Source organism: Arvicola amphibius, chromosome 12 (genome assembly GCF_903992535.2).
Source record: "Arvicola amphibius chromosome 12, mArvAmp1.2, whole genome shotgun sequence".
Taxonomy (NCBI): Eukaryota; Metazoa; Chordata; class Mammalia; order Rodentia; family Cricetidae; genus Arvicola; species Arvicola amphibius.
In genome coordinates, this window is record NC_052058.2 from 149,786,892 (window position 1) to 149,814,809 (window position 27,918).

Sequence of the window (27,918 nt, forward strand, 5' to 3'; positions counted from 1 at the left end):
CACCCCTGGAAAGGTGACAAGGGCTTCCGTCTTCTTCTCTCAGGGCACACAGGCTGCGGAGGGCCGCAGTCAAGGGTGGTACAGAGCTACAGGAAATGAAGGAGCAGAGTGGTCTGTTTGCCTCAGGGAAAGGGGAGGCAGGTTGGAGCTGGCTCCAGAAAGAACCTGTACTACCCAGCTCCTGAAGACTGAAACTGAGAGAAGCAAGCTGAGTGGGAGGGATGGTCACAGAGCAGAAGGCGTAGGGTGTAAACGAAGGACTGCATGAATGAAGGAACTGTGTGCTAGGATGTAGCCCAGTGCATGCAAAATGCTTACAGGGTTCCTGGCCCAGGGCAACGGTCCATGCCAGCTTCAACTGTGTCAGAGCTTCACATGCATAAATGTCACTCTAGGCCAGTGTCCTTTAACCAGGGGCGAGTTTGCCTCCCAGCTGACTTTGGACACCGTCTGCAAACCTTTACTGTTGTTCCAGGGAAGAGGAAAGGCGCTGCGGGCCCCTAGTGTATATAGAAGTCAGAGATACTGTTAAACCCAGTAAGGAATTACTCCCCTTCCCCCCAAATCTCAACAAAACTGAGGGGGAGACACCACAGTGCACAGGAGCAATGGGGGAAAAGGAAATTGGCTCTAGATGAAGAAACTGGGGTAGGGTTCACAGAGAAGGGGACTCTGTGAGGCTCACAGAGACTGGTGAGGACTTGTGGGGTAGAGGGAAAGAAACACAAGCACGAGAAAGGCCGGAGAATGAGGACTGGGCCTGGAAGGGAGCCAGGCAAGGAGTGCTGGGCCCTGACAGTTTGGCTGTGTGCAGGGGTTCATGGAAAGGGAGAAAATGAAAGCATTGGAAAAGTTCTTCCGCAGTACGGCTTCCTACCCTGACATCAATTTAGAATGATTCGGGAAGGCAATAGGGAGCCACTGAAGGGCTTGGAACACCAAGAAATGGGATCAGAGATGCTTTAATTAATCAGGCTTTAATTAATTAATCAAGCATTGGTGCATAGACTGGGGGAAGGGAGCCCCACTAGGAGGCCATTTCAGTGTTCCCAGCAGGAGCCTTAGCCACCCCGAACTGGAGAGTACCAGCCACACTCCACCTGCAGTGTCCCCTGAGCCATGCTCAGGGGCTAAGCACAGGATACAAGACAGAACCCCTGCTCCATAGGGGACAGGCAAACCGAGTGCTTGTCAAATAATTTAAATTTTAAATGCAATTTGGTATTTTAATTTGTTAAAACAAGCATGCATTGCTTTTGTAATCAAAATATAAGAATTTCTTTTTTAAAAAAAAGTGGAAACCAAGATTTATGCACAAAGATCCCATTGCTGCAGTATCTAGAATAACCAACTGTTTATTATCAGATCAACAACTCCAGGCCCTGCAATGGGTGTTTCTGTATGAAAATAATGATCTTCTTTCCAAGAGAGAAGTTTGATCTTGAAGAACTAGAATATAATAACTCTATTAGTCTTTTTTCTATTACTATAATGGAATACCTGAGGCTGAAAACTTTATAAAGAAAAAAAAATGTGCTGTGTGTGGTGATACAGACCTTTAATCCCAGGACTCAGGAGCCTCAGAGGTTGGCACATTTCAACAAGTTCAAGGCCAGTTTAGTCTGGTCTACAGAGTGAGTTTCAGGCCAACCAGGCCTACATGGTGAGACCCCATATTAAAGAAAAGATAAGATTCCAGAGATAGATATGGGCCACACACAGGAGCTGCTCTAGCCCCCTCTGAAGACAGGCCTCCAATAGTCTAATGACCTCCCTGAACTAGGTCCCATCTCATCAGGTCCCACTACCTGTTAACGTCACTACACTGGAGAACAAGCTTCAACACATGACCCTTGGGGCCAGGGGGTGGTGACAGCTACACAAGCCATAGGTAGATACTGTTTAACAAACGAGATGCGCAGACGAGAGCTGAAGTCCTGGCTGCAGTCTCCCAGTACCAGGTAGAGTGGATGTGATGGTGCATACCTGTACTCCCGGCACGTGCAGGCTGCGCAAAGGGGAATCTGATCTTCAAAGAGTCATGGCTACATAGTGAGTTTGAGGTCAGCCTTGGATACATCAGATGCTGTTCTGAAAGAGAGCCTGGCTGCGGAGGGAGAGTGTGCAGTGGATGATCTAATCCATGCAGTTAGGACAGGACGGGAGCACTGATTAGGCCTGGGTACAGATACGAGCAACCAGATACACACCTGGGTGCAGGGCTGCACAGAGTGGGCCTCCAAATGGACTTGAACTTTGGACTACAAAGTGCAGCTGGAGCTGCCCCCCCCCCCTTGCAGGACCACGTTAGGACCTGGAAGTTGAGTCTCTGGTAGGGAAGAATGGTTGAGCTGGCAGTCAGGAAGTGGGACACTGAGCTATGTCCCTGAGCAATGGGGCAGAGGAAAGTGTTTGTGAAACCATGGACTCTTTACTGAAAGACCATTTTACAACCCAATCACTCTGAAACAAAAGTCTGATACGTCTCAGCGGCAAACAGTACCAAGCTTTGCTTTATTTCACTGTGAGTCTGAAGGTCAGCTTGAGCTGGCTGTGCTTCACACATCCCTCATGGGACCAGTGAGCCAGCCAGGAGGATTTTCTCAAGGCGGTGACATAATCTCCAAAGGGCAAGACCAAGTGCATGAGGCATGGCCGGCCTAGCTTGCATCACCAGCCAAAGCAGCCACGTGCCTTCGTGCCGAGTCAAGAGGCTGGGGCAGACTCTGCTCGCCCTTCTGTGGAAGTGGTGAGAAAGCTGTCCAGCAAAGGGCATGCGCACATGTGGCATCCCCCGCTGAGAGCAGGGTCTGACCTGCACCTTTAGCCTGGCAGCTGCTGGCAAGTTCCTAGTCTGTACCCAATGTGCTGAAAATGGGCCATGTGGGACACAAGGAGTGGTTCCTTGTGAAGGATACATGCTCTCCCCCATCCTCTGAGATTCTGAGCGGAGTAGGAGAAGAAACGCATGCTCATTAACTGAAACCATAACTGCCCGGTTCTTGATCTCAGTCTATGGGGCGCTACCTTCCCTGGAAACCTCTCTCCTGAACTTAAGCGTATTTCCGCAGCCACCACTGACCACAGATGTTTCTTCCCCAGGCCTTTTTGGCCTCCCCGTCCCATTTCCGTTTCCGTTTCCTAGAGAGAAAGCAGAGGGGCGTCATGTAGCCCAGGCTAGCCTTGAACTCTTAACCCTCTGTCTGCCACCTTCCATGTGATGCAATTACAGAATTTCCTTGCCAGCTCTGTCTTCTTCTCCCCTCCAAGTATTCCTTTTCCATTTCCTCTCCCCACATTCGCCAAAACTATGACGTACTTCAGAGCTGTGTTTTCAACTTCATTTTCTCCTTCATATCCTGAGGGGTGACCCTTCAGGGCACCTTTTAAACCCCAAGAAAAATTTTAACGTAAAAGTTTAAATTATTTAAACTGAATAAACGTCTCTCTGTTTGTTCAAGTCCGGATTGCTGCTTATGGGTCTCTCAGGATTCATGAAAACAGTTCACGGCTGTCCACAGTGGACAGCACCACTCTACACCCTCCCTGGTTAGGACCCATCTTCCTGCCGGCTTTGAGCACCCCTTCCAGTACCCCACCCCCACCCCATGGCTCCTACCCTGCCTCTGTTTAGACTCTTTACCTCTTTCTGAGCAGTACCCTCTCAGTCTCATGGGCCCATCAAGACAGAACTCATGGCTCCCATCTTCATGGATGCCCAACCCCAGTGGTCATCATAAGGCCCCGACCTGTATGGACTCCACAGACTCATGTCTGCTTTCTGTCTAACCTCTTGACAACTTAGATCCATGCCTTCTGTTCCACCCCACCTACTCTGCGTCATCAGTGCAGGGCCCCAGCCTTGCTCATCAGAATTCTGACCCAAATACTTTCTATAGATCCAGTCCTCTAGTCCATTCCACATGACCATCAGAGTTCCCTCCTTCTGTGGGACAATGGACTTATACCCTGTAAAGATCTGTCACTTGTACTGTTTTAATAAATTACTGATTGACCAGTAGCCAGGCAGGAAGTATAGGTGGGGTGACCAGAACAGAAGAATGCTGGGAAGAGGAAAGGCTCAGTCTGTAGTTGTCACCCAGACACAAAAGAAGCAAGATGAGAATGCCTTACTGATAAAAGGTATCGAGCCACATGGCTAACACAGACATGAATTAAGGGTTAAGGTAAGATATAAGAGTTAATAAGAAGCCTGAGCTGCTTGGCCAACCACTTTATAATTCATGTAGACCTCTGTGTGTTTCTTTGGGATTGAATGGCTGCAGGACCAGGTGGGACAGAAACCTCGGCCAACACCTTCCAAATTCCTCAAGAGTTTTGTAAATATCTTGCCCACCCACTGCTTTTATGGTAAGGCCAAAACAGAGGCTAATTGGGGAGATCAGCACCACTCACAAACTAGAACTATGCGCACGTCCAATTCCTAAAACACTTTCTGTCTCCTTACCACTGGACCTTTCCCTGAGAGGCCCGCTCTAACCACCTCACTTCCCTACGCAACTCCACTCCTCTGTAAAGGCTGAGCTTCGTCATTACCTCCGCCGTGCTGTAGACCTGTTCGGACTCCGGTGGTGCCAAAGCACTGGAAAGGCTTCCATGAGATGACACTAGCCAGTGAGTTATAGACATTACATGAGCAGGAGGCAGATGCTGGCCTCCCAAAGGCCTGGGTTCTATAAATGTTTGATGACTAAATAATGGATGGATTGGGTGAAGTGCTGGTTGCATTCGTTACCTATCTTGTGATGTTGGGCAAATCTGGTAACTCTTACGAACCTCAGTTTCCTCGTCTGCAAGATGGAAATCATAATGATTAATAGTACAAGGAGTATTAGTAAGTGTTGGTCATCCACACAACTGAAAACTAAATGATCAAAAAATAATTAATTATTGAAACTGTGCAATTGCAAGGAAAATGTGAAGGGGGTAGAGAACAATTTAGACAGCTACAACGGACAGCTATGGACAAACGCTCCCTCACCATCCCTGCAAAGACAGGGAGGGCCAACATTTATCCTCGAGAGGTGGGACGGTGGTGACGTCATTACCCCTGTGCTTGCCATGTTTTCGTTAGTGAGCATGCAAAATACTTCACGATAAAAGACTAAACTTTATTACCAAAAAAGAAGAAGAAAGAGGCTTCTAAGAAAAGAACCCCGCATCCTCCTCGTTTGGCAATGCATTGGATGCCACCCAGCAATCCTAGGGAGGGAATGGGTTGCTTTGTCCCTCCAGCTCTTTTTGTTCTTCTCCAAAGGCAGGTCCACCCCACTCCATCGCTCCCTCCCACTGAGCTCGCTGCACTGCTAGGCAGCCAGGGATGCACGGAGAAATGTGCGCAAGCCTGGAACATCTTCATCTCTGCTCTTGTGACGAGAAGAGGAAGGCTATACTCCCACGGTGACTTTAGTCCCTGGGGAGATTAAAAAAATTGTGCCCTTGCTAAGTGGTAGCAGACTTACAGATCCAGCTTATGCGGGGGTTCCCATTTTCAAGGTTCAATCTGCCCGAGGTCTCAAATTTCAAGTCTCACTAAGAGCTAAAGAATTGCTATATCTGAGCCATTTCATTCCCATGGTGCTGGGGCTTCCAGGAACTTGAATTCTCATCTGTTGCTGGTGGAAGCTGAAAGTGGTACAATCTTTCTGTTTTAAAATATATTCGACTTCAAGGTCACATCTAAGATTTTAATTAGGAAGGCATACGCTAGTTAATTCTGGGTCAACTTAACCAAGCCAAGGAATGCTCAAAAAGCTGGTGAAACAGTTTCTGAGATGGCCATTTCCAGAAAAGCTACAGGCTTGAACCAGAAGGAATAAAGCAGAGCCACACTTAGTAGTTTGAACAGGCTTCATCAGACCCACTGAAGGCCTGAAGGAACAGAGGCGGAGGAAGAGTGGACTCTCTACCTCTTCTTGAACTTGAGCATCCAACTTCTTTGGTCCTTCAAAACTAGAGCTCCTGCCTCCTGAGTCTTAGCCCTTACAGGTTCCAGAATATATAACAGAAGCCCCCACTTTTCCTATTCCCAAGATCTCAGACTCGAAACAAGCTATACCAACAATTGGGCAGTAGCACTCGCGTTTAATCTCAGCCCTGGGAAGGCAGAGGCAGGTGGATCTCTTTGAGTTCAAGGCCAGACTGGTTTACAGAGCTAGTTCCACAATAGCTAAGGCTAATACACGAAGAAGCCCTGGCTTGAAAAACAAACAACAATAACAACAATAAAAAACTGTAACAATAACTTTCCTGGTTCTTCAGCTTGCAAAAGGAATCCTCAGCCTCTATAACCACATGTGCCAATTCCTGTAATAAATCTCTTCTTCTGTAATTATCTATATCTGGTGTGGGATGTCCTTCTGCCTACGTGTTGTTTTTACTAGTTAATGAATAAAGAACTGCTTTGAGTTTGTGGCAGGGAAGAGCAGAACTAGGCAGGGAAAAGCTAGGCTGTATGCTGGGAGAAAGAAGGGCGGAGTCAGAGAGAAGCCATGGAGCCCCCATTGGAGATGGATGCCAGAACTTTAGTCGGTAATCCACAGCACATGACAATACGCAGATTACTAGAATGGGTTAAATTAATATGTAAGAGTTAGCCAATAAGAAACTAGAGCTAATGGGCCAAGCCGTGATTTAATTAATACAGTTTCTGTGTGATTATTTCAGGGTTAAGTGGCCTTCTGGCAACATATATCGTGTAGGTTCTGTTTCTCTGGAGAATCTTTTGTCGTTGTCCCTTTCATTACTCTCCCCTTGGCCCCGCCTCCAACCTCGATCATCCTGATTCCTCATGTTCCCATGCCCCACTCCTGTCACTCTGCCCCCTGCCACCAGTTTACCAGGACATTTCATCTGTCTCCTCTTTCCAGGGTGATCCACTCATCACTCTCGGGGTCTCTCTGGAGAATCTTAATACATGTGGCAAATCAACATTCAGAAAAAAAAAAAAAAAGTACATCGGTTGTTGGTCCCCCGCCTGTAATCTCAGCTACTAGGGAGTTTGAAGCAGGAGGACCACAAGATAAAAGTTAGCCTGAGTAATTCAGCAAGACTCTGTCACAATATAAAAAAACCAAAGGAGTGTGATGGTTTGAATAGGAATGACCCCCATAGGCTCATAGATTTGAATGCTTGGTCACTTTGAGGAGTGGCATGATTAGGAGGTATGGCCTTGTTGGAGGAAGCATACCACCAGGGGTGGGTTTTGGGTTTCAAACACTCAAGCCAAACCCAGTGTTAGGCTCTTCTCATTGCCTGCTGATCAGGATGTAGCAGCTCTCCAGCACCATGTCTGCCTGCATGGTGCCATGCTTCCCACCATGATGATAATAGACTAAACCTTTGAAAAAATGTCAGCCCCAATTAAATATATTCCTTTATGAGAGTTGCCTTGGTCATGGTGTCTCTTCACAGCAATAGAAAATGGACTAAGACAAAGAGAGTGCTGGGTGAATGCTTGCCACCCAAGCATGAGAATCGGAGTTTGGGTCCCCAGTATCTACATAACTGTTGGGCAGGAATGATGGTCCACTTGTAATCCCAGTACTTGAGAAGCTGAGACAGGAGATCCCACCACCCCAGCAAACTGGCTAGCCAGAATAACAGAACTGGCAAACTCCAGGGGCGGCTGAGAGATCCTGTCTCAAAGCATAAAGTAGAGAGTCACTGAAGAAGACACTTGACATTAACCTCTGACCTGTATGTGCATATGCACATGTGTGCTCATATGCTATGCATCTACATGCGCCCATCTTCATACATACACAAAAATAAACAAAGTCACTAGGGATATAGCTCAATGGTGGAGTACTTGCCTCACATGTATGAGGCCCTAGGTTTTATTCCCTGTAACACACACACACACACACACACTTCTTCAAACATCATGCATAACATTTTAGTGGAAATAATATAAAAATTCCAAAATAAAGATTAAGTTATAATTGTATTATTAGATAAATTAACAAATTACCATACAACTGTCAAAATACCAACGTGGAGGAGTAATCAATTACACAGAAAACGTTAACAGACTACTGTTACACTAGAATGTAGGTTACAAATAGTCACAGGTGTTCTAAATGTGCCCAAATGTGTAGCAAGCTTGGGACAGGACAGAGAACTCTGGGTAGTTATTCCTGAGTTGTCAAATTTCAAGTGACTTCTTTCTTCTTTGGGCTCATTTCTATTTTCTACACTTTCCTGCAATTAGTTCAGATTGCTTTCATAACAGGGGAAAAAAACTTTTTTTAAAAAAAAAAAAAAAAAGAAAAACCATTTTAAGCATCTCCTTTGACAAACTTCCAGTTCTCTTGAATCATGTTATTTCTAAGTTCCACGGTGTAGATGGGCTGCCTTCCCTTTCCTGCTGAAGTCCAACTTCTCATGCCTGAGGAAACACGCTTCATGGTGGTCAGCTTTTCCTTCAGCAAGAGTGTCCCACAGGCTCCACAGACCAGTGCCCCCTTATTAGGACAGGGAGTGGAGTGCTGGGGCCATGTCTGCATAATCCACACACACTGGAGATGTACTGAGCAGGAAGTAAGGCAGGACAGCCCAGTGTCAGACGCTCAGCTCCTGGAATGGCTAGGTGTTCCAGCTTCCCTGTCTAACAATGTTGTTCTAATGCAGATTATTTGCTTATAAGAAACCATCTCAGGTGGGAAATGGAGACACAAACTCTTTGTTTTGTTCACTAAACTGTGCTTCCGGTGTGGGGCTCTCTCTTCTTCAAGGCAGGAGAGACTCTTTTTAAATTCACAACTAGGTGGCCATCTTCTTGCTAGCCCAGACGCTTACAACCTTGAGCGGTCTTACAGAAGACATTTTTCTAATTTGCCCAAAAGCTAAAAGAGAGAGAGCAGTGCCCCTGTACCCACCGCAGCTTGCATTAAGAAGCCAATATTGATTTCCCCGTCCATCCACCCAGGTGGCTCCTATAAAGATATTGAAGGCAGCCCTTGCGGTGATTAATCTGCTCTGTCAACTTGCCTGGATTTAGGATCACCTAGGAGACACGCCCCTGGGTGTCTGTTCACAGGGAGGTAACTCCAGGAGATAAGCCCAAAAGTGGGTGTGGTCAGCCATTGGTTAGAATCCAGTGCTGAAGGAAGAGGTAAGAAAAAAGAAGCCAGCTGTCCTGCAGCTCTCTCCTCTGCGGAGGAAAGTTCCCTCCTGGAGAGAAGAAAGGAGCTCAGGACATCCAGGAAGTGCACAAAACTTCTGAACCCCAGGAAGACAGAAGATTGACATGCCTATCCATCAAAGTTCTAAGAGTAGCGATCGATTGCTCCAGAGAGGAGACTCTAGCTGACTGGGACATCTCCACATCAGAGTGGGAACTACAGGGATGCAGCCTTCCCAAATCATTTCCCGTGCCAGGGCAGGCTTTTTGGTGATGCTGTTGTCGATTTACCCATATTCTTCTCAGTGATACCAGCAAAATCATCTGCCCACAAAGTTAGACTTGGGCAAAAGCGCTCCCTCAGTTTGTGCCCTATCTGGGGTAAATCCCAATGGAGAATGCAGCGTGATCAGCCACCTCATACTCCCACAACCATGAGGGACTGTTATCCATAAGACTGTAAGCCAAATAAACCCTTCCCTGCCCAGCTTCTATTCAGGCATTTGGTTAGAACAACAAGAAAGCGATGAGTACAACCCATAATCCTTAGATCTTTCCTATAACCCCTGAAACAGATAACGGTTTTGCGTATTACCCCACAGCTTAACAGTGGTCTACAGCTTGGTGCTTTGTCAACCATATAGCAATCAACCATTGGTTCAGCAACCTCAGCCACACCTCAAACCAATTCTATCGAACCTCAAGAGCAGGACCCAGGCAAGGCTAAGAACAATTTACAAGAAATGACTCAAAGTTAAAAGCAATACTAAATGTCTGGGTTTTATAGTCCAGCTGTTGACAGCTGGGGAGCTGGTTAAGAGCATTGTCTGTTCTTTTAAGGACCCAACACCACCATGCCAGTGAACAGTCATCTGTCATTCAAGTCCCAGGGCATTGGTTTTCTGGTCTCCAAGAGTACAGTATGCACATGGCACATAGACTTGCATGTAGGCAAAATACCCAATACACATAAGAAATAAAAAAGCACATTAAAGGTTAAAAATATTTTTTAAAAAAAATACTCAATCTTGCTGATTATTAGTGTGAATTCTTGAACTTTACCCTTTGCCAGTCTGGCTCTTCAAGTGTGAAACTCGAGGGTGATAAGTCCTAGTCTGGCTCAGTCTGCAAACTATTAAACTCTCTAAAGCATTTGCCACTGCACCCTAAAATGAGAGCAAGAAAGAGACCCAGTCCCTGGGAACAAGGAGACCTGGAGAGGGAGAGGAAACGGGCAAGGTGTGCTAAGAGTTTGGCTCCCTGGGCTATGGACAGTGGTGGGATCCATGGGAACAGATGCTCCTAATGCCCCTCTCATGCCCAAAGCATTGGTTCCATAGAAGTGTTTCCATCACAGGAAGCTGGAGTTCTGAGTTTTTGGTGTGTCTTCCCAGAAAGGACTGTGAATTATCTTAATATGTGTCATTTGCTCTTTCTAGATTAGGCCATCAGGTTCGGGGATGGTGCTGTTATTGGCACTCACACTCCAGATCATTCTGAGTCCTCATTCTCCATGTACTCATCACAACCATTTGGTTATCACCAGGCATGGCCAAAGAGTTGAGAGGTCAAGTTATCAGCCAGAGAAGTAAAACCGTTCACGTGTAGGTACCCGTGTGTGTGTGTGTGTGTGTGTGTGTGTGTGTGTGTGTGTCTGTGTCTGTGTGTGTGTGTCTCTCTCTCTCTGTGTGTGTGTGTCTGTGTCTGTGTGTCTGTCTGTCTCTCTCTCTCTCTCTCTCTCTCTCTCTGTGTGTGTGTGTGTGTGTGTGTCTGTGTGTCTGTGTCTGTGTGTGTGTGTCTCTCTCTCTCTGTGTGTGTCTGTGTGTCTGTGTCTGTGTGTCTCTCTCTCTCTCTCTCTCTCTCTCTCTCTCTGTGTGTGTGTGTGTGTGTGTGTGTGTGTGTGTGTGTGTGTGTGTAATTTGCCACTTTCTTACTCCCTTCTGTAAAAACATCCAACTATCATTTTCTCCCTTGTTAATCCATCCTGGCAGATAATCTGATCTGTAGAATCGGGTGCTATCAAAGAACACTTGAGGTCCAGAGGGAACACCACTGCTTCCAAACTGTTTAGGGAAGACCGCTCTTCCTTGGGTTTCTCATTTGTACAACAGGAGTGCCCGTATCTCTCCTACTTTCCTCACGAAAGTTTTGTGTGGCTCCGTTGATAATATGCAGCTGAGAGCAATGAATTAAGTAACGTTGGAGTTGAAGTGTCTACTGCTCATGCCGAAACTGCATCCTCTTCAGAATCTCTGCTTTCCTAATAACAGCTCCATCTGCTTGGCCATGCTTCGGATGACCTGTGCTTGCCAGTAAGCAAAGGCTGATTCTACTGAATGAAAGTTTGCTTTCCGGTGGAAGCCATCTTGCCTCCACAAGAGAAGAAGTTAGTCCAGGATATGAATGGAATACGGAGAAATGCAGAGTGAAAGAAATAAAGATAAATGATGATGTCATTTGAGGTCCCATATTACCCCATTTAATTTTTAAGTTTCTCTTATACCCCATGACTATTTCCAGATTTATTTTCCCCATCCAGTTCTTGGCATTTGGTGATAAACGAAAGGAAGACTCCTGCCCCCGAGTGCTTAGTTCTAGTGGCTTATAATAAACAAACACTAAATTTATACACATATGGTGCAGATGGTGTTAAATCCTACAAAGAAAAACTTAGGATGTCAAGTATTGGATCCCCGGTTGCTGGATCTGTCTGCTGCCAATACAGTAAGCCAAATCAGACCGAATTAATAAGTCCAAGTTTCATAAACAGGGCAATGCAAAGTGGCTCCTGGGTGATCCTCAGGAAGGCAGGGGACAGAACCCAAGGGCACGGGTGGCTGATCTATAGGCTGAGTAGGCCTGAGTAGGTTGAGTAGGGAATCCACGAGAGAAAGGGCCACCGAAGGCAGGCTTTCTCAGGGGCCAAGTCTGGACTGAGGCAACTCCAGGGTAGGGGCCCGCCTCTTGGCACCCTGAAGGCGGGGTTTGGAATGCCCTCCCCCACCACAGCAGGAGCAGCCAAACACAGGGTAGTTATACAACCAAAGTGGAGGTGTTTAGATGGGGTGTCTGGGTTCAGCTTTATCTTTATTTGTTTAGAAAGCCTGGTTGAATTCAGTCACTATCAGGTGCCACAGTAAGTCCTGGTGAAGGCAGCTGTATGTGAGAGTCAGCAAAGACACTGCCCCCGATGACTCTGATAACGGCGCAAAAGCCTCTTAAGAGAGAACTGGACCACATCCTTAGAAACCCATATCTAAGATACTTTATGCCAAAGACCAAGTCAAGGGCAGGAAGTTGTCGATAATTTCCAAAAATAGTCTCCATGGAATTGAGCACACTCAAAGGTCATCCCTCCTGATTCACCCACAATTATCAGTTCACTCGTAAACTAGAAATCAACGTTTTTAAAAGAATGTGCTTAGAAGAGATAGTGAGCATCAATCAAGTCAAACAAGTCATTCAGTGGCCAACTGGCAGTAGCGGTACCATAAGGACTGGTACCAAACACATCGGTGAATCTGGAGGATGCTCTGAAAGCCTTAGGAAGAATGACAATAAAGAGCTTCCACTGCTATACACATATAGTCACCTGACTTCCTGCCATGCCCCTAGGGTAGCTGGAGACTGAGAGCTTCAAACTCTGCTCGGGCTCAAGGTTACACAGTTCCTGATCAAGGGTGAGCCTGCAAATGCTCACCATATGTTTGGGTCCGTTGGCTCTACATTCTAAACAGTAGGGATTTTTTTTCTAACACCTCACAACTCACCAACCCCAGCCATCTCCCCACCTCCACCCACACCCCCAAACATACCCTGGAATGCTGACACCACGACCAGTGGGAAGGCCCAATCATAGAAGTCTCCCCAGCCTGATCTCCCAGAAGGCACACTGGGATGTCTTTCTCATGTGGATGCATAAGATTAGCATCAAGTCAAGAAACAAAGAAACTTGTGCCACCGTCCTGTCCTCCCGAGCTGCCACACCCACACGGTGAATAATCTCTTACTCATGTTAAGACCAGCAGAAGCCAAGATGAGCCTACTCAAAAACCAAAACAGTGTTTCAAGCCTCCCTGAAACTGCTAGAATCTTCTCGTATTTCTCTTCCACAAAATGTGATAATTACAGAGACGAAGCCCTACCTGCCGGGAAGAGGTGTTCAGCATCCCTGAACTAGACAGTGTGAGGGAGCTTTCCAGAAGTAAGGCAGATGCTCTCTTCCCCGGGCTGCACCGTTGAAAGTGCTGTGCTCCGGGGCTGAAATGAGTGTGCACAGCATTCTGCCGGGAGAGCTACGGGGACGCTTTCACCCCCGCCCCTCCGTTTTGGGACCAAGTCTCGGGGCCCAAGAAACATCTGTGGTCTACCAGATAAATATGCATCTCAGCATTTCTATGAAGATATCGTAAACGTGGGTATTCTGTAATGTGGGAGATGTACTGTCAAGCAAGGTTAAGAAACACTGGGCTAAAAAGGTTAAGTGGTAGTGCAGACTGGTTTAAAGAGAACCTTTGAAATGAAGATGGTGGTCTGTGTGTAACAGACCTGCGGGGCTCTTGAATTTATTTTATCACAGATGCTCATCTAGGTGGGACACCTATTAATATTCAGCAGAGCACAGAGTGACACCGAGTGAGCTTTAACAACAGCCAGGTGAGCTTTGTTTTCCCTTCACCAGGCCCTGAGAAAGCAGCACAGAGGGGTGAATATGAATTGTGAATTCCTACTACGAGAAGAAATAAAGAGATAACAGTCTGAACTTATGTGTATGCTTACATATAGCAAACCATAGATTTTTTTTTAAAAAAAAAAAAAGACTTTTCTGCTTAGGAATTTCCAAGTTAGAACTTTTAGAGATACAACAAAGTCACGCCATAAAAATCACACCAATTTGGCCTCCCACCGACAGATGGCAACAGATGAAGAATGGGGGCGGGGGTCCTGCTGGGCTGAACCACAGAGCCCTTGATAAGTCACTGAGTGGCCGACCCGCAGGAGTTCTGCCTTCTTTTGCATCATGTTGCAAATATTATTAATCCTATTGTATCCACCAAGGAGGAAAGCGATGGCACGAACGGGTGCAGTTGTGTTGGAATTCAAAGCAGCGATAATGAAAGTGTAAGCATCCTGGGGGAATGTGAGCGCGGCGCTGTGTGCTGTGATTCATCCCTAAAGGAGGCGTGCTGCAAAAGGTCAAAGTGCTCCGCAGCGGGTGGCTGCTCGCACACTGCTCATGACAGTCCTCAAGAACGGGGGAAGAAGGGCAGCCACGGAAACATTAGAGCAAGGGGCGGCAGGATCAGCCCCCACACAAGCTGGCTATGAGCCGCGCATGGTGATCAGGAAAAAGCAGGGTCTTCGCTCAAGGAGCTAAAGCGGCGTGCGGTGAAAGTGCTGCCGCCCCAACTTTAATTCGTCTGGCACCTAATTTACGGAGGTTTGACTCTGAGCCAAGCATCATGCTGGCTCCTGGGAACATTCGCTAAACTGTAACAGACAGAGGTATGCCCCGCCCACCCGTGAGGAGCTGTCCAGTGGAGGGATGGGGTTACCGAGCCACAATAAGCAAGACAAAATGTAGAAGTCTAAGGTGTTGGTAAGATGCCGTGAAAGGAAACCACCTAGGCTATGACAGAATTCAAAGAAGCAGAGGTGGGGTGGGCGATGGGGGAAGAGATGGCTCTTGGTTAATACCTAGAGCAGGGTTAGAAGCCCTGTCCCTTCTTGGTACACATGTTGGGGAGGGGGACGCTGGCGGGGTGGCTGTCCTGGTGACCGGAGCGCACCACATAATTGGTGTGGAGAAAGATGGAACTTACCCTAAGATGAGCTGACCTCTGAAAAAAGGCGACCTGTAAATGTGCGTTGAGGGAAAAGAAACGCACTCGCTGGTCTTAAGGTTCAAAGAACTGGTTGAGAGCAAAGACTCCCCGACCCCTCAGGGCTTACAAACCGACCAGCCAAGAATATAACCTGCTCTTTTTCTCTTCTTAAATCAAAATTTAAGGTTAGCATACAAAGCAGTGGATTTCACCATGGCCTCTTCATACATATGTGTCTTTATTTTTTGTCCTCATTTATCCGTCTAACCCACAGCCCACCTTCACTTTCTCTCTTGGTCCCAACCAAACCCTTCCTCCAGCTAGCATCTCCTTCTACTTTCTGATCACCTGTATCCATCCCTTCACCCGTTCTTAAGCAGAACTACTGTGGGACCCAGCAAGGCTGTGGCGTGGATTTTTAATTTCATATCACTAAAGAGCTGGGCACTCAGGGTGGTCTGGATTTGATTTTCTCATCGCATGTACCTGAGAGTCTCCTGGACAGTTTCTACTCTTCCCAAACTGATCTGGCCACGCTTTACCCTACACTTCCTGCATCAGCCTCGTTCTCTGAAGACAGCCCCGTCTTTATTGACTAGGTTAAATCTACTTCTGTGTTTACCCACTGCATGGCCCTGCTTTCTAAGATTAGCTTTAGAGATGAGTAATACAAAAAGTGCAAAATTCGCAATGACTTAAGATAGAAATTTTTTATTTTTCTAAAATAAAAATGGAGAGATTAGGAGTCTAAGGATGTACAGCAGCTCCACACCCCTAAATACTCTGTATGTCAGGTACCTTCTCCCAGCACCTCCACAGACAGCGATCTCTGTGTGCCTCATGAGACAATAGGGTTGCCTAAGCTCTAGCCATCACATCTGTATTCAGAGAACAGCAGTTAAGAGAAAAGGGAAATATAGTGCTTGCGAGGGAGTTTCTGGGAGCTGGCCTAATCAACACTTCTGCTTTTATGCTTTTACTAGAACAAGTCAAACTTGGAGTGAAGTTCTTGAGCACGCTCACACCTTGCAGACAATATCACCTCTGAGAGGTAGAGTGGTTAAGCCTTTGGAGATTACAGCCTGGGTTTGGCCTCTCCTAGAGGTGCCAGGAAATGGAAATCCTCCACGAAGCATATCTCCTCAGGTGGGGTTAATAATGTCCTGACTGGCCCTGGATGGATCATTGCTGACTAATGTTCACAATGGTGGTCAAGGAACAGGGGCTGAAAGTGTGTGCCTGCACTCCCTCCCAAAATTTGTATTTTGGACTCCTAACCACCCCCTACCTTCAGGGGACAGCAGCTAGAGAGACAGAGTCTTTGGAAGTAATCAGACCATGATGGTGCAGCCTAAAATGGAGGGTGTGTGTCTCTCTCTCTCTCTCTCTCTCTCTCTCTCTCTCTCTCTCTCTCTCTCTCTTTCTCTCTCTGTCTCTCTCTCTCTCTCTCTGCCTCTGTGTCTGTCTGTCTGTCTCTGTCTCCTCTCTCTGCCTCTCTCTCTGTCTCTCTGTCTCTCTCTCTGTCTCTCTGTCTCTCTCTCTCTCTGTCTCTCTGTCTCTCTCTCCCTCCCTCCCTCCCTCTCTCTGCCATCTTCCATCTAAGGATATGATGCAAAGACTGTGATCTAAGAATCAGGACAAGAACTCTTGCCAGACAACAGAATCGCAAGCACAATTGAACTTGGACTTCCCAGCCTCCAGAACAGTAGAAACAAATTCCTGCTTTTGAGCCACCTTGGCTGTGGGGCTTTGTTACAGCACACACATATTGACAACAATGTCCCGAGAGAGCCTTGCCTGAAGACTTTCCAAGATGGTGGCATCATCCATTTGTACTGACATCTTTTATTGGTCAGTCACTAATATGCTTATTCTATGAGAGAGAAAAAAAAAAAAAACAAAGTCACCTCTGGTTCTTCACTCCTTCGCATGAAATCCTCTAAATGCACCCATAACTGTTCAATGAAACAGGCTAGGGGCGTAGTTCAGTCGGTAGAATGCTTGCCTAACATTCCCAAAGCCCTGGGTTCAGCCACCAGAACTATACAAAATGGGATCTGATTGTTCACACCTGTAACCCGAGCAACTTGGGAGGTAGAGATAGGAGAATTAAGAGTTCAGGGTCTTCCTCAGCTACAGAGTGGGTTCCGAGTCAACCTAGGCTACAGGAGACCCTATCCCAAAGGAAGCGAAGCAGGGAGAGGGATAGAGGGGGGAAAGAAAGATAACAAGAGAGAATGAATGAGAGGAGGAGGAGCTGCTCCCTCTGTGAATAGAGCTTTAGCAGCCTGATTTCTGCCTCGCTGCCCAGCCTCAGCCCCACCATGAAAAAGCGTCTCTCTTCTTGCCCAAACACCCATCCACTGGGTCAGCTGTTATCCCCTGGGAAGTTCTTCCTTCCCTCCTTAGAATTCCACATTCTTGTTTGGGATCCACCTGCCCCGCAGAAGCCTCTGAAGTGGAATCTGGTGCTCTCTCCCCTCAGCAGTGACTCCTTGCACGTTGACCTGCATGGCTTCCCTCTCATTTCCTGGACCACAGGCACTACTTGAGGCAGAGGCTGTTTTTTTTTATTTATCTTTGTCCTTCAGTAGAACGTGACCATTCTTGCCATAAAAACCTGGCGTGTGGCCTGTGCAGGCTATGAGGGATTTATTGCCCTTGTAGATGGGATTTCTTTTTCCTCTGTTATACCTTCTATTTAATTATTGCTGATATATTGGAAATTTTAGCTTTTATTTTTATCAATCTATGCATACGATATAAATAACTATCTGGTTCAAAGACTTTTCCTAAAATAAGCATTAGCCTCCAATGAGCCTCCTTCCCCTCACCCCATTAGCTTCATCCCCAAAGCAACAGCCTTTAGGTCTTTAGGATGACACTTGGCTATTTGTCTTGGAGCCTCTGAATACTGTGCTTAGCCCGTACTTCTTGGTTCCTAATTTATAGGAATGACTTGCCAACTTCCCACTATAGAAAACCAAGTGTAAGCCCATTCTCCTCTCCAACCAACACGCATACATTTGGTCACCTGTAAAGACTCCACTCGGAAGAGTCACGCTCACAGATGCCGGACCATAGGGCAGGGGGACACACCTTCACCCGCAATGCCATCATTTCGACATCCTGTCTTTATTTTGCCACTCCAGTTCGATCCACATCCGGCATTTGCATTATAATGAAACTATAGTTACTGAAAACTAAGCCCTGTAGTAAACCACGGTTTCACTTACGTTCCTGGGTATTTCTGGGACCTCTGGGGGTGATACGCATCCGTCACACTGTTTGCTTCGTTTTGGTGTTGTGGGTTGAAGTTTTGGGTTGCACCAAAAGCTTAGACCAGTTGTCTAAGTCCTCTCCCCTGCATAGTGACTCACATCAGCTGTCTGTCAGTTCCGTCTTGATGAAGTCTCCCCTCTACCCTCATGTGGAACGCCCCCTTGTTTCCTGTTTCTAGGATGAAATGTCTTCAGGTTGATTCGCCACTCCTCTGGCTTGTGTAACATAATCCCCAGTGGCTGTCTGAGAAAGAGTGTGGGGGTGGCAAATATTTGAGACGTTTTATTTCCAGAGATGTGTGTATTCTATTTTCGAACCTGGTAGCTTATTTGGATGGGTATAAAACGGTAGGTAGGAAATCATTTCCTTTCAGAATTTTGATGATGTCACTTTGTTATCTGCTCGCTCCTGACACTGTCATTGAGAAGTAAGTTGAGCCATTCCGCTCCTTATCATTCATATAAACCTAGTTATTTCACTCTGGAAGCTTTTAAGGGTTTTCCTCCATAGTTGTAGTAAGCAGAATTCTAAGATAACACTCCTTGCCCCAGTTAGTTCCAGTCCTATGTAATTAGAATGCATATAGAAACTGGGATATGCTTCTAGTCATTAATCAAGGAAGTAATTAGATTAAATTCCACGAGAAAGGTAGGAGACATGTGCTCATGTAGCTACTTACAATATTAAGACTCCATCTTAGACAGGCATGAGGGGATTTGAAGACGGTGCCATGCTGGAATAAGATCTGTAAAAGAGGCTTGCGGCAGAGGGAATTCTGGGAGCTAAAAGCTGCCCCAAGGAAAGAAGCCGCTACAAGGACCCTGCAGCCTGGCACCCACAAGAATCTGAGTTCTGTTCCTATGGGCTTGGGAGAGAACCCAAAGTTTTAGTCAGATGAGAACACAACCTGGATTGCTGCTTCTGAAGCCCTAAGCTAAGGATGCAGCCAAGCCCTGTCTACAGTCCTGACCCACATAAACGTGCTGTACCAAACCCATGTCCATTTAACCTACTGAAGTCTGTGGCAACATTGAAAAGCAATAAAAAAAAAACTAACACAACGGTGTTCTAAAATTTCACCGTGAAATATTCTGCTATGATTTATTTCTGTGTTCTTAAGTTATGGGGGATGTTCCTAAATTATTCCATTGATAAGTATGCCTTGTCCACTCTCTTTATTTTTTTGGAAATGCTAATTACTCAGATTTTTTTGAAAGTCTTATATCAAAAACTTTTATAATTTTCTTTTCTTCCACTTTGCATTTTCTTATCTTTTTGGTATAGAATCTGAGCACTTTGGTCACCCTGTCTCCTAGCTCCTCTGCTGACTTCTTCATTTCTACTTCCACTATTTTAATTTCTAAAGATATATTTTGTTCTCTGTCCTTTATTTGATAGCAGCAAGGTCTTGCTTTACAGATGAAAGGCCACCTTTTATAGCTGTAACAATATTCCTGATAAGCCTTTTTGTTGGCACTACTTATTTCTCTCTTTAGTGTTGTCCTTGTTGCCAGAAAAATCTGTCCCCTGTAGCTTGCCGAGGAATACAGCCTGAGTTTCAGCCTTTTGCCATGGAGACTCACCTCAGGTCCACGGGGAAGACACTGAAGACCAGTTTCCTAAACCGTTCATTGGAAGCGCTGAGCCCACTGTGGGACTCATTGGCTCTGAACTAAGTTTCCAGCACTGTGGTTGACAGCCTGCTTCCTAAGAAACCTCAACGCAAAGGTCTTTAAGCCTTTCTTTTGAACTCCTCAGATTCCCCAGAGTATCCTTCTCCCTCCTGTTACAAAGTCACGGGTCTGTGTAACCAGAAACTGGGAACAACCTATATGCCACTTAAAAGAGGAATGGCGAAAGACGATGTAGTACATCTGCACGATGGATTATTAGTCAACCATTAAAACAATGAAACCATGAAATTCTCAGGTAAATGGCTAGAACTAGGAAAAATTATCCCGAGTGAGGCAACTGATTTCAGAAAGATAAACGTGGCATGTAGTTGTTTATGTGTGGATATTAGTTGATAAGTCAATGATAACCAAGCTACAGTTCGTAGAACCACAGAGGTTAAGTATAGAGTAAGGGACTCGTGGGAGGACAAATAGATCTCCCTAGAAAAGGGTAATAGAGTAGATCGTTCCAGATGAGTGGTGGTGGAGAGACTGGGACAAGAAGATCAGTGGAGAGGAAGAGGGTAGAGGCAGACGATATGGGGAATATGGGGAGAGACGACTAAAATTATGGGCCACACGAAAAATAGTATAGAAACCTAATAAAGTAGAGGCTTCTTAAAATATACACACATTTGAAGGGGATCTAAATGAAATTGCCAAGTAATGGGGAAACAGAGCCCCAGCTGACCATCTCTTGTCACCAAATGAAGCTTCCAGTACCAGGTCTGGTTACATCTAATTGAGCTGTTGGTCAAAGGAGTCCTGTGGGAACCCCCAAATAACCCAGGCTCTTGCCTAGACTATAGCTTTGCATCCCACCAACTGATGGAAAGCCCCATATCTGAAAACAGCACCCACACAGCTCATTGAACACAGAGATACCCAGTTGATGCCTACATAGAGTCTTCACTCCTATATGCTCAGCATCTAAATGAGTTGTTGACCAAAGGAGTCCCGTGGGAACCCCCAAATAACCCAGGCTCTTGCCAAGACTATAGCTTGCGTTCCACCAATTGATAGAAAGCCCCATATCTGAAGATAACACCTCATTGAACATGGAAATGCCCAGTTGATGCCTACATAGAGCCTTCATCCCTATGTGCTCAGCATCATTGGTACTGGAAGATAAATTCCATAGTACCAAAGAAGCCACAAAACCTTTGATCTATAGTGGTGTCCTGCCTACAAGATATTTAGTATAATAGAGACACAAAGCTTGTGATAGTAACCAATCAACATCTAATATGACTGAATGCCCACTCCACAAGATAGGACCCAGACTCAATACTCTTTGGGTGACCAAGAACCTGAGACTAGACAGCCCAATGACCTGGGGTAAATCCAATACTACTGTTATAAAACAAGCAAAAAAACAGCAATAAAATGACTGCTAATGACATTCTGCTATACTTATAGATCAGTGCCTTGCTCAGCCATCATCAGAGATGCTTTCTCCTGTAGGAGATGGGAACAAATACAGAGACCCACAGCCAGACAATATGTAGAGAGTGAGAGATCTTGGAATATTCAGCCGTAAACAGAATATCTCCATCAAATGCCTCCTGGCTCAGGGTTCCTAGAACTCTGAGGAAGAAGAGGAGGAAAGAGTGTACGCACCAGAGGGGATGGAGGGCACCAAGAAATCAAGACCCTCGAAGGCAACATGATTGGCACACAGATGAACTCCCAGGGACTGAGGCACACAGCCTGCACAGGTCTGCACCAGACTGGGTCCTAGAGTCGAAAGGAGAAGTAGACGCATGCCCCATCCCTGACCCAGAAACAATTCCAATAATCATTAGCAAATGAAAATTTAGTTTCCTCCAGGGGAGTCTCACGGGTGAAACACACTACTCTTAAGGCAGGCCTCTTGCCCAGCAGTAAATGGCCAACAGAAAATGAACGCAAGGGCAACTTTGAAGGTTCTTTGTCTCATAATGCCATGTCAGAACTTTTTCTTTTTTAAATTTTTTATTTTAATTTGTAAAATTTTGTCTTATTTTTAAATTTTTACTTTATTTTATTTATATATTTTTCTCCTTTTTTAATCCTACAGGTATTTTGCATATATATATATATGTATATATATATATATGCTTCTGCGTTAGCATTTTTATGGGATTCTTCAGTATGCAAATGAGTGAGTCTGTGTTCCCTGTGACTTTTCTTGGGCTCTTTTCCATCCGTTTGTTTTGTCAAGTTCCAATGCGTTGTTGTTGTTGTTGTTTGCTTTATCTTATCTTTTTTTTTAAAGAAGTCATTAGTCTGGGGTTCAAGGAGAGGAAGGGATGGTGGGAATTATGGGGTGATGTTGTCAAGCACCCAGTTTGCATTCTGTCCTTCTTTCTCTAGGACACCTCTGATTCAAAGTGCCTGATATCCCCTGTTCCCAGACTTCATCTTTTACTTCTCCAGGCGATAATGCACTCATGTTATGGCAAGAGCAGAAGGGCCTTCCTGCCCTGCGGGAAGGAATGGAGGATGCTATAGACAACCGTCTAGATGTTTTGTGATATTTATTGTGTAGTAAACATGCAACGTAAATGTTGTTTTAAGCATCATCAGTTACCATTCAGTGGTATGAATTCTATTTTCTTTTTTTTTTAATATTCTGCCTGCATGTGTACCTGCACCCCAGAAAAGGGCACCAGATCTTATTATAGATGGTTGTGAGCAACCTTGTGGTTGCTGGGACTTGAACTCAGGACTTCTGGAAGAAGACTCAGTGCTCTTAACCACTGAGCCATCTCTCCAGCCCCAATGAATTCTATTTTCTTGAGTTGTGCAACCACTACACTAACTTGTGGTAGTTTGAATGCAATTGATCCCCATAAACTCATAGGAGGAGGCGCTATGTGGAGGTGGACTTTGAGATCTCATAGATGCTTAAGCCACGCCCAGTGTCTCAGACCACTTCCTGTTTCTTGCAGGCCAACATGTAGGACTCTCAGCTCCTTCTCTAGCACCATGTCTGCCTGCAAGCTGCCGTGTCCCACCATGATGATACTGGACTAAAGCTCTGAAAATGTTAAGCCACCCAAATTAAATTGTTCTTCCTTTATAAGAGTTGTTGTGGTCATGGTGTCTCTTCACGGCCATAGAAACCCCAACTAAGACAAAACTGTCTGTTTCCACTTTGTCGTCCCAAACAGAAACTCCATACCCACTAAGCAGTAACCTCCATTCCTACCTGCTTCATAAGCAACCCCTCCGCTGGTCCTCTTTACTACCCCATCCACTACCAGTTCCAAAAGCATCTGCCATCCATCCCTGAATTTGCGTAGATTTGACTAGTTCTTAGATTTTTCCCACTGTGGGCTTAGAATTCTTCTTCCTCAGATCAGCTAAGCGAGTTGTCACTTGTCTGTCATCCCCCTGGGAAGTACTCTTGTCTGTCATCCCCCTGGGAAGTACTCTTGTCCCTACCTTTTCTTCCCATCCCAGTAGACTTGTGGCAGTAGTCCGAGTGGAGTTTCGGGACAGCATGAAATGCTTTTATTAATTTTTAGAGATGCAAAGACTTCGGTGCACAAAAAAAAAAAAAATCACAAGCACACAAACAAAGTTACAGAAGTAGCCTGGTTAGGCTGAAATGTTTTATTTAATCATCTCCCATGCGCTTGTCTGTTGGAATGTGGGATCACATCCATCTCCACAAAATTCAATGTATGAGCAAAAAATTCCGTTCTATTTCTGTAAGCCCAGGAACCTAGTAACTATTGTCCATAACTGTGAATCAAACTGAGCCAAAGAAAAAAATGACGACTTGTTGACATGGGAACACCAGGGGGAAAAAATAGTCTGCGTTTAGTCCCTTTGTCAAGCTCGGGGTTGTGGTTTTTGGGTTTTGTTTTGTTTTGTTCCTTACAGCATCAACTCAGATATAGAAATTTCCTTAAAAGGGGATCAGTATATACAGACCATTGTTACAGGAGCTGCATATGAAGTGGACTTGGCATGATCTCATTGCTCTGTATCTGTGACTTCATCATATTCCTGCTCCCTAGGTACGCGCTGTCCTTCCCCCAGGTACGCTGGTTGGGTTTTTCATGCAGAAGGCCTTTCCTCTTTGCATTTTCCATTCAGCCTGATGCAGAGTGTCAGGCTAGTAGTGTTAACCGGCATGTTCCCTTTTCTATCCCAGTAAGCTACCACGACCTTTTACCATGAGCTTGTGTGGTCTCATTCTTCAGCACGCGCCAGTTGACAAAAAACTGCCCAGTGTGAAAAAAAGAGGTGAGTTCAGTTCGTGTCCTGAGCAGAAGTTAGTTTCACTTATTAAACTATTTCCTGTTAATCAGCTTAGGTGTCTAATAACAGAGGCATAGATAAAAAAATATGACTTTTATATACAAAGAATTTTTCTTTCTCATCCACGAAGTAGAATGAAGTTACGTTGTTTTCAGGAGAAGGAACACAACTGGAGAGGTTTCCCAACAAGTGAATTAAGCTACTCTTACACAGATGTGTGTGCGCGCACGCGCGTGCATACACAGGCACACACACATGTGCTTTTGGTGTGTTTTCTCTCATGTGTGGTTCTTAGATTTCATAGAGTCAGGCAAAACCATGTATGTGTATATCTAAATAAAAGAAAATGTGAAATTGTCTGGGGCAGTGGTTCTCAACCTTCCTAATGTTGCGACCTTTTAATTCAGTGCCTCATGTTGTGGTGACCCCCAGTTATAAAATCATTTCCTTGTTATTTTGTAACCATAATTTTGCTACTGTTATGAATTATAATGTAAATATTGACTATTTGACCCTGTGGGGGGTCGCAACCTACAGTTTGAGAACTGCTGGTCTAGACGGACAGATAATCAAATGGAGAAGTAGCAAGGAAAGAGAATTGGGAGGAAGCTTGTTAGTGAGGAATGGGCTCAATGTATAGAATGTAGCTGTAATAAAATGATTAACAATTAAATAAATAAAAATAATTCTTATTACTTCACAGTGTCCTTGTTGGGAAACCCTGGAGACAAATTGTAACTGGACTACCAAGCCTGGACCACAGAGTGCTTTGGCTGGTAGAAATGCTACCCATCAGAAGCACAGAGCTTTCTACTGTGAAACAGACACTTTTGCCAAAGGTCACATTTAAGGAAGAAATTAGATAGAAACAAGAAAGGTCAAGCAGACCTAATCTGGCAGCATTTTGGATCTTGTCTGTATTAAGGACACTGTGGGTTTAGAAGAGTTGCTCAATGCACTATTTTTCTCAAAAAGTCCATTGGGTTTATGAATCTAATATCTGACCACCCTGCCAACTGGTCTCATTTCCAAGTGCCTTTTAGCCGATTCTCTTAAGTTAAGTACACGATCATATTACCTATAAATAGTATTCTTCTTGCAACATGGCCTATTAAGTTGATGCAACTCTACCCTCCAGCGACAAATACACAGAAATGTTTCATAGTGTTTTAAAACGTGGCTGCATTTCAAAGGGGAGAAGGGAACTACCAAAAGAGAAGTTATAGCTGAAAAGATCCAGGATAGTCATGATCGCCTGTGAAGGCTTTGGGGTGATGGGACTGTGTTCCCGATACCCACATAGACACAGGACAGGCTGCCTGACCCCCGAAGTAGGGAAAGTGAAGCTAAGCAGGTAAGCAGGATCAGGGGTTTGTTTGGTCCCATTGGCATCTGATCTCCAAGCAGAAGATGCCAATGTCCCACTAGGAGCAGGGACCAGAACACATGGACTGAGAAGGCAATACTCCCAGAGGGTTTTACATGTCGGTGTTTTGTTTTTAAGAGATCCCAGTGGCTACTGTGTGAGGGTATGAGGAATGAGGGGACAAACTGAGAGGCTGTGGCAGTTGCCAGGGAGATGGATCTATCATCTACCTTTGCAAGACACCCCACCTCCTATTCAGGAGCATTCAAACAATAGCAATTTTATTAATGGTCACAAATTTTGTGGGTCCAAAATTTAGCAAAGACACAGTGCATCTGCCTCATCTGATCTCATGATGTCTGGGACCTCAGCTGAGAAGTCTCCAACGGCTTGGGATGGCAAAAGCTAGGTTTAGCAGGAGCTGCCCTCAGGGAAGTATATACATGGCACTTTGGGGCTTCCTTTCAATAGAATACAGATTCAAGACACATTCAGGAAACCAGTCATGGAGCTTGCTATTGAATTATGTACTTGAGGAGAGACATGAAATAAAAAAAAAATCAATCCATCATAAATGACTGCTAAGCTTACCGTAACATCGTGACCATTTATGAGTTGGGAATAAATTACTTAGAAGACACTTTACTTCATTCTAAATGAAGAGTTTCAAATGCTATTTTTGACCACCTCATATGTAGAGTTTACATCTGAAATGGTTTATCTTTTTATTTAATCTTTTTAAAAAAATCAAGGAAGGAGGTGTTTTGTGCTTTTGTATTTTTGAGAGAGAAACCAAAATCCACGGGTAAACTTCCCACCTAGAATAAAGCAGGGAATAAGTGGCAGAGACAAGATGTTCCGAGAGAGACTCCACCCTTTGGCTCAGCATCCCTGCTTCCCAAGGGATCTGTGAAGCTCAGAAAGATTACACACCTTAACCGGGATAACATAGAAGTTACAGGACTGGACTTTACACTCCAGCCCTAAAGTCTGCTCCTGCCAGTGGGGGTCCTGAGTGGTGACAACAGAATGGGTGCCTCAGGAGACAGAAGCCACGATGTCCCTTGGTCATTCGCTCTAGACAGCATTGTACGAATGCTAGATGAGTCTCGATTCTAAAAAGAAAAACCTCACCACTAAAGGACTTTATCTGAAGTTCCTCCCTAAAGATGGGCACCCACAGACGGTGCCATCATCAGGCACAGGGCTGCGGCTGGTCCTGAAGACACAGAGCTGCATGAGTGTTTGCCCTTTGGGGACCAGAGTGTCCTCAGATTTTGAAATACAGCAAGAAGCTGCTTGTTTTGTTAAAATCCTGAATCTTTGATCAGCCACACAGCCGTCTTTGATGCTGGCAGGAATCTGTAATAGCTGATAATTAATACCACATAAGAAGTGGATAGAAAGACCAGTGTGGATGGAAATTAATGGGAGTTTTGGAAATGAAAGCAGACAGTTTTCTTCTAGCTCCTTCCATGCCCACTGGCTGTCTCTCTCTCTCTCTCTTCCACTACAAGTTAGGATTTTCAAGATCCTGAACGCATCTGTCATGTTCATCCCATCATTTCAGGATTCACTTAGTCCCTTTCCAAGATGGCAGCACTTGTCAAGTAAATTAATTACTAGCCTAGGATATTGGAGGCTCAAAGAAAATTAACTCCGTGGGTTATAGCTCAGTGTGCCCAGCTCACTGCAGATGTCCCCATTCCTTCTGCCCACCACCTGGAACCAGGGTAGTTTCAGCTCAAGAGCATCCCAGGGCTCCCCGAAGCCTAGCTGTGTGGTGGGAAGTTCTCCATCATCGAGCCACTGGGTGCCTCCATGTGGGTAGTATCCCCAGGCCAGAGAGAGCCAGAGCTACCAGTCAGCCAGTGTCACAGCCAGGAGCCGCCGAGGCCAACTCTGAAATGGCCTATCTCCCTTCTGCTACACAAGTCAGCCAGCCTCAGCTTCCTTGCCCACTGTTGGCACCAGAGAAATGGCTGCCTGGGTCACGGCATTCGGCATGGGCTCTCACCCAGTAGATCCAATGCCCTAGAAACACCATAAAAGTGAAAGAGAGAAAGGGGCGGTGTTAGGGAAAGGAGAAAGAGCTCTGGGAGCTAGAAAGACAGGCATTTGCACAAAAGGAAGAAACAGAAGTGAGAAACTCTTCTTTTCTGTGTGTATATATGTCCAATGTGCATACGTGTGTACATATGTTGACACGTACATGGCTGCATATATGTGCTGGCTAATGTGTATGTGGGAAGCCTGATTTGACATCCTATGCTTTCCTTGACTGCTCTCCACCATATTCACGGGTCACAGTCTCTCAACTGGACGCGGAGCTCGCAGATTCGGCTAATCTCTCTCCAGGGACCCCCATCTCCA